The following is a 7,953-nucleotide window of genomic DNA, read 5'->3' as shown; positions in this document are numbered from 1 at the left end:
CTTTCCATATAAAGTTTGTAATTGTTTTTTCCATCTCTTTGAAGAATGTTGTTGGAATCTAGATTGAGATTGCATTATATGTGTAAAGAGCTTTGGGCAGTATTGACATTTTCACAATGTTATGTTTTCCTATCCAGGAGCATGATACATTCTTCCATTTTTGTAGGTCTCTTTTGGTCAGAAGACACTTCTTGAAAGAACGATGAACAGGAAAAATAAAAAAACAATAATGGAAGTCCAACTGACTTCTACAAGAGCAAGCAAGTTGCTCATCCAGGAGACATCAAGTCAAGTGGTCAGGTTCCCTCAGGGCAAACCACTTCCAAGACTAAGACTCAAGGGGAATACACAAGCAGTCATGCAGTCTGACTGGTGACCTCGTTGGTCTCTGATAAAGGGAAGTGTGGGAAAAGCAGCAATGAAGCTATGAGCTAAGTCCAACCATGTTCAATAGACTCCTGTGATCCCCGGTTGAGACCTTGTTGGCCAGCAGTATGGCAAGCCCTGGGGACTCCTAAAACTAGAGTCAAAGACATATCCACAGAGGACTAGAGTGGAGAGTGAAGTGCGCAGCTGATAAGAAGTGAGGGGATATGTACAAGAACAGCCAAACTTGCAGATAATACCCACTTGACCTGGCTTCAATGGCTGGATCATCAGAACTCAACTAGAAGAAAAAAGAAGACTAAAAATATTGTAATCTGATACAGTTTGATGAACTTGACCTATACCTATGGATACAGTAGCTCAAAGGAGGGAACAAATCTTTACAGTGAGGATCATCCCCACCCCCTTGATACACAGGGGTGGGGGCTACAAAGACAAGGAGTCACTGCCTTATAAGCTAGAGGGAGCCTAGATACAGAGGGCACAGAGGAAGGTAGTATCTCCACTGAGTAGTATCCAATCTGTGTGTTGCTGATGAAAGGAGATGGGGTTAGGTCTCTTGTGGTACAATAGAGAAGAATTGCTATCAGAACTGACTGTGAGGGTTGTAAATGTAAAGGTAGAAATTTTGTAGCAAACGGATACAAGTGGTTGACTTTGCAGTCTGGGAGCAGAGGTCCCTGGGACCATCAAGGGAGAAAAGTGGAGTGCTGGACCCTACCCAGAGAAACAGTGACACCAGAGATGTAGACAGAAAGAATGATGTGGAGAGATGGAGCGGCTGGGGACATTAGATCCAGAGAGGGAGAGGGGCTGTGTGCTGACACCTGAAGGGAAGACTTACAGGGTGTACGCTTTGGTTGGTTGATGATGCATGGAGGGAATTGTAACCATGGCAATGAAACAATATATGATAGGATGAATGTAACGCTAATTTTCTCCCATGTAAACTATCACATAATTCACAATAAAACATTTTTTTTTAAGTCCATGAAAAGAAGCAAGCATTAAGAGAAAGGCCTTGGGCTGGTCCACTCAAGATGCAGCCTTTTCAATGGTGTTACTGGGAGTTGTAGCTCATCATTTTTTTCAGCTTCACAGCAAAATACTATCAGGTAAGTTGTCCACCCAGCATTCATAGAGATAGCAAACTGCTTGCTATTCCCTCCCCCACTTTTGATCTAGTGTAAATTTGATCAAAGAGGATAACTGAAGATGGAGGAGACCATTAAACACATAAGAGTATCTTTGCACAGAAAATCACTAGTCACAAAGGAGGTAATTACATATAGGAAAAATTTCTGTACAAAATAGGAATAGTAGGATAATGATTAGTTTATATCATTGGTTCTCAAGCCAGAATGTAGATCTTGCTCATCTTACTCATCAATCAGATCAGAATACTTCATGAAGGATCATCACATAACTACCAAACCATTAAGCATCATGATCCAGTTCAACTGACACATATTTTGGAGGGACACATTCAATTCGTGGTAGATGATAAATGTGTAGATGTTCTTTCATTTCTTTTTTTTCCAAATACTCTCTCTCTCTTTTTTTTTTTTTTCATCATCACCTGGGTTACAGTTTCATCTTCTTATTTACATTTCTTTCATTTTAATCTAATACTATAAGGAGGTTAAAATATACTCAGTATTCTAGTAGGGCCTCACCATTAGCTTTGATATGTGAGAAGTCAGATTATGTAAGTGATTCCATAATTTCTTACAGACACTACCAACTGTTCCATGGGAGAAAGATGGGGCTTTCTGTTTCTGTAAAGATTTACATCCTTGGAAACCCTGTACAGGGTCGCTATGAATTGGAAGCTACTCCATGGGACTTAACAACAACAACAGCAATCTGATTTTAAACCTTTTAAAGTTATTTCTTACTCATAACAGCATGGATTTAGTCAAGTTAAAAATTTTTAGCCAGGCAATTAGCATTTTTATCCACTGTTCCTCTTTACTGTCTTGAAACATCCCTATCCCAAATTCAATGTGTGTTTACCCACTTTCATGCCTTTGACCATGTTGTTCCCACTTTTTTAAATATTGCATTGTCTTTTACTCTGACCTGCTCTGTGGTTATTTCATTTAATAAATATCTATTTAGCACTGGCTATGTATCAATTGCTGCTGTAGATGCAAAACAGAAAAATGAAAATAATAATAAAAAAAAATGAGATCCTTGATTATAGAAGGCTTTTGCATTCTAACATGGAGACTTTTAAGAAACAAAGAACATGCTAAAGAAGTAAATTGCATAACATTGTTAGAAAATGAAAAATGCTATGGGAAAAATTAGAGCAGAGTAAAGGGATATCACTATACATTGTTACAAGAGGCAATGGACTTTGGAACACTCTCTCTTTTGGAACTTCCTGGACAGTTGAGAACATCCAAGCATGGGAGAGAGTGGCAGATCCCTAGAGGTGATGGAAAGCTGTGCCAGAAATTCTCTTAGACTTTGCCTAATAATGTATTTCTTCATTTCTATCTTTTCTGGTTTAGTAAATGGATAATTGTAAATACAGCTAAAAGTCTCCGTAAATTTTATGAGCCATAATAAAGAATAATAAAAACATGGGGCATTGAAACGCTGACTTAGCTTGGAGTGGCTAATTCAGAGGAAATATATGCAGGCAATCATGAGGACAGGGTCTTAACTCATGAGGAATCAGCTTTGTGGTTGATTGACAGAAGAGTACTGAAAAGCACTGGACTTGTGAAGACTCAACTCTGCATGGACAGTTGATGAGGAAGGACATAATCTTTCTAGTTTATGACTTATAAGAGAAAAAGGGGTCTGTGTGTCTGAAGTACAGAGAGTTGTACGCATTTTTTAGCTGAAAGTTGGCTCATATGATCAGTGATGTAGTTTGGCCTAATTGTGGGTGGTTAAGGTAAAGAAAACAAAAATCCTCATTACTGGACCAATAAACAACATTCTTATCAACGGAAAAAAGACTGAAATTGTCAAGGACTTCATTCTTCTTGGATCAACTATCAACATTCATGGAAGCAGCAGTCAAGAAATCAAACAATGCATTGCATTAGGAAAATCTGATGCACAACACATTTTTAGTGTTGAAGAGCAAAGATGTTAGCTTGAGGACTAAAGTGTGCCTGACCCAAGCCATGGTATTTTCAATCACCTCATATGCATGTAAAAGCTGAACAGAAAATAAGGAAGACCATAGAAGAATTGATACATTTGAGTTATGGTGTTGGAGGAGAATTGAAATTGCCATGGGTTGCCAAAAGAACAAACAGATCTGTGTTGGAAGAAGTGTAGCCGGAGTGCTTCTTGGAGGCCAGGATGGACAAACTTCATGTCTCATATTTTGGACATATTGTCAGGAGGGACCAGTCACTGGAGAAGGATATCATGTTTGGTAAGGTGGAGGGTCAGAGAAAAAGAGGAAGACCCCCAACGAGATGGGTTGGCCAAGTGGCAGCATCAATGGACTCAAGTGTGGCAACAATAGTAAGGTTGGCCCAGGACCGGACAGTATTTCATTCTGCTATGCATTAGGTCACTATGAGTCGGTACCAACTCAGTGGCACCTAACAACCACAACAACAAGGTGAAGAGGAGTTCTGGTGTGGTGCTGTGGGATAATGCACTGGACCAAAACGTCGGTTTAAACCACAAATTCAGCAGTTTAAACTCACCAGCCACTCTTTAGAAAACCTATACAGGGCCACTGTGAGTTGAAGCCTACATGATGACACTTAACAGCAACAACAACAAGGTGAGAAGAGAGAGGACATGCATCAGAAGAAGTGACTGGTGACAAGAAATAGAGATATGAGCAAGTGAAGCATAGGTGCACTTCTAGACAGAATCAGATTCATGGTGAGCCTTGCTATGAAGTTAGTGCTGATGGTAGGGTTTTCCCACCTTATCCCTTAAGTAGTGCACTTAACAACAGTACAATAATGAAATAAATGCGATATAGGTCTCAATAGAGAGTCAATATTTTTACAAGACCTGAAGAGAGTGAGGCCGTGTAGCTCTCTATCTGGTTAGACTTTTGTGGTTGCTGTAGACTTCCAAAGATTATATATTGGGAATATTTACATTTGCTTTTTTTTTTTTTTTTACTTTTTAATGATATGAACTTTTGAAAAGACTGGGGCAATTTTTTTTTTTTTTTTTTTTTGCAGAGGAAAGGTGACCTGTCTAAAAAAGCAGTTTTTCTAAATAAAATTTTAAGATTTTATCTAGCAATAGTGTGCCTATTTTCTTACCATAAGTTTGAGAGGAAGATTTACTCTTCTTGGATGACACCACATCTTTGCTGACCTCAAGCTTTGCAGAGTGATGTCACCTTGACCAAACCCACTCCTGGATCCTTTGGATTCATATGATTCCATACCTATGCAAGTTCTGCAGGCACAGCCCCTATCTATTTCCTAGTCCCTCCCACTCTTTATGCTTAAGTAGATCTTCCCCATAATATCTTAGTACCTTGGTATGTCTTTATTAGAACTTAGTCACATTTCTAAAATTAAGGGTTTTTTGTGTGTGGATCATAGGGGTGGAAATGTGCTTTTCATCTTTGAATAACTGGCCATGATACTCAATAAATACTTATTCAATGAGTGAATCTCTGAAACCATTAAATAGTCATTTGTGTTTATCTAGATGTGAAAAATCAAATCAAATAAAGTTAAAGGAACAGTACTAGAACAAGCAGATAGTTAAAAAGAGAATCAGAATGCACTAGCAAGACAAACAAGACAGGATCACCAATTAGAAAAAATATATACATATAAACACACATACACATTGCCACAGGATAAGCACTGGACTGCTAATCAAAAGTTGTCAGTTCAAATCCACGAGCTGCTTCTCAGAAACCCTATACAGGGTCAGTATTCAGAACTAACTCAAGAGCACTTAACAACAAATATATATGTATGCTTATGTATGTGACATTTTCATTCACATCCTGGTGTGGCGTTGTGTGCTAATGCATCAGACTGCAAAGACATTTGAACTGCAAGTTCGGTGGTTCACGCTCACCAGCTGCTTCTTGGCAACCCTATACAGGATCGCTATGGGTCGGAGTTGACTCGACGGCACTTAACAACAACAATATGTATAAGGAAGACAGAATAATTGATGCATTTGAGTTATAGTGCTGTTGAAGAATACTGAAAGTACCTTGGACTATCAGAAGAACAAACAAATCTGTCTTGGAGGAAGTACAGTCAGAATGATCACTAGACACAAGGATGGTGAGACTTTGTCACATACATTTTTGACATGATATGAGAAGGAACAAGTCTCTGGAGCAGGGCTTCCTGCTTGGTAAAGTGAAGGGTCAGCATAAAAGAGGAAGGCCCCCAGTGAGATGGATTGCCATAGTGGTAGCAACAACAGGCCCAAGCATAACAACTGTAAGTATGGTACAGGACCATGCAAAGTTTCGTTCTTTTGTGCATTGGGTCATTATGAGTCAGAACATGCTCATGTCACTTACCAGTAACATATGACATGGCTTAAAAAGTTCATGGTAAAAAACCCAATCACAAACTTTTTGAACCATATATATATGTATATATATGTGTGTGTGTGCGTGTGTTGTTGCTAAGTACTGTCGAGTTTGTTCCAACCCATAATGACCCTTTATAGGGTTTCCGAGGAGCATCTAGTGAGTTTGAACTATTGACCTTGCAATTTAAATCAACTCTACAGTAGCGCTGTGGGTTAATGCACTGGACTACAAGATCTGTTTGAGCCACAAGATTGGTAGTTCATGCTCACCAGGAACTCCTTGGAAACGCTATACAGCATTGCTATGAGTCAAAACTGACTCCAAGGTAGTTAACCACAACAACAATGGGTAAACTATTGCACAATTAAGGAAGTAACAAATGAACATGGCATGCATTCACTGAGTCACTGTACCAAAAAGAATTGGTTAAAGTTGTTTAAATCAAGATGTAGTTTATGATTAAGAAATTATGGTTTTCACAAAAGGGCAAATATTATATGACACCATTGTTATAAAAAAATAAGAAAAGTTTTCATTGATAAAAGAAACATTATATGATGGTTATCAGGAGGGTCAAGGCAGGGAAAATTATTCATGGGCTAGAGGGTAGATGCATGTTAGCATGGTTGACAGGATAGGCAATATACAACGAGAGAGGTTGACAATGATGAAGGAAACACAGTAAACAGTTCCTGAGGGAAACACAGGGAGGAATGGAAGAGTTAAAGTGAATAGAGGTAAATACTGTTAACTGTTGGTACATGGACGGGATTGCAAACATTGTAATGAAGCAAAGTATATGATTTACTGAATATAAAACTGATGACCTGTTCTCTGTAAACCACTCAATTCACAATAATTTTTTTTTTTTTTTTTTAAAGATGGTATTGAAGTAAGAAGTAGAACCTTCACTGAAGGCTCTGGCAAAAAACAAGGCTACAGGAATGAACGGATTACCAATTGGAATGTTTGAACAAACTAATGTTGTGCTGGAAACACTAATCTATGCCAAGAAATTTAGATGACAGCTACCTGACCAACTAACTAGAAAAAATAAATATCTGTACCCATTCCAAAGAAGGGTGACCAAATGGATTTTGGAAATTTTTAAACAATAACATCAATATAATATGCAAGTAAAATTTTGCTGAAGATAATTAAAAAATGGTTGCAGCAGTATTTTAGCATGATATTGCCAGAAATTAAAACTGGATTCAGAAGAGAACTTGGAACAAAGAATGTAACTGATGGCATCAGATAAGTCTAAGCTGAAAGTGGAAAATAGCAGACAGATGTTACTTGTGATGTATTGATTATGTGAAGACATTCAACTGTGTAGATCATAGCAAACTATGGATAACACAATGCTCACAATGGAAATTACACAACATTTAATTGTGTTCATATAGAATCTGGACATAAACCAAGTAATCGAAACAAAACAAGGGGAGACTGCATGGCTTAAAATCAGGAAATGTGTACGTCTGGGTTGTATCCTTTCATCATACAAATTCAATGTTTATCCTGAGCAAATAATCTAGGCAAATGGATTACATGAAGAAGAATTAGGCATCAGGATTAGAAGAAGAATCATTAACAACATGCCATATACAGATGACACAACCTTACTTGCTGAATGTCAAGAGGACTTGAAGGACTTACTAAAGAAGATCAAAGACTACAGTTTTCAGTATGGATTATAACTCTATGCAAAGAAAATAAACAGTCTTTCAACTGGACCAGGGAAAGTAATGAAGTTGTCAAGGATTCCATTTTACTTGGATCTGCAATCAATGCTAATGGAAACAATAGCCAAGAATTCAAACATCATATTGCATTTAGCTTTTGAGTTATGGTGTTGGAGGAGAATACTGAAAGTGCCATGGGCTGTCAAAAGAACCAACAGATCTGTGTTGGAAGAATTGCAGCCAGAGTGTTCCTTGGAGGCCAGGATGACCAAACTTCATCTCTCTTACTTCTGACATATTGTCAGGAAGGACCAGTCACTGGAGAAGGATATCATGTTTGGTAAGGTGGAGGGTCAGAGAAAA

Source organism: Chrysochloris asiatica, unplaced genomic scaffold (assembly GCF_000296735.1).
Source record: "Chrysochloris asiatica unplaced genomic scaffold, ChrAsi1.0 scaffold00027, whole genome shotgun sequence".
Lineage (NCBI taxonomy): Eukaryota > Metazoa > Chordata > Mammalia > Afrosoricida > Chrysochloridae > Chrysochloris > Chrysochloris asiatica.
Note: the sequence above shows the minus strand (reverse complement) of the source record.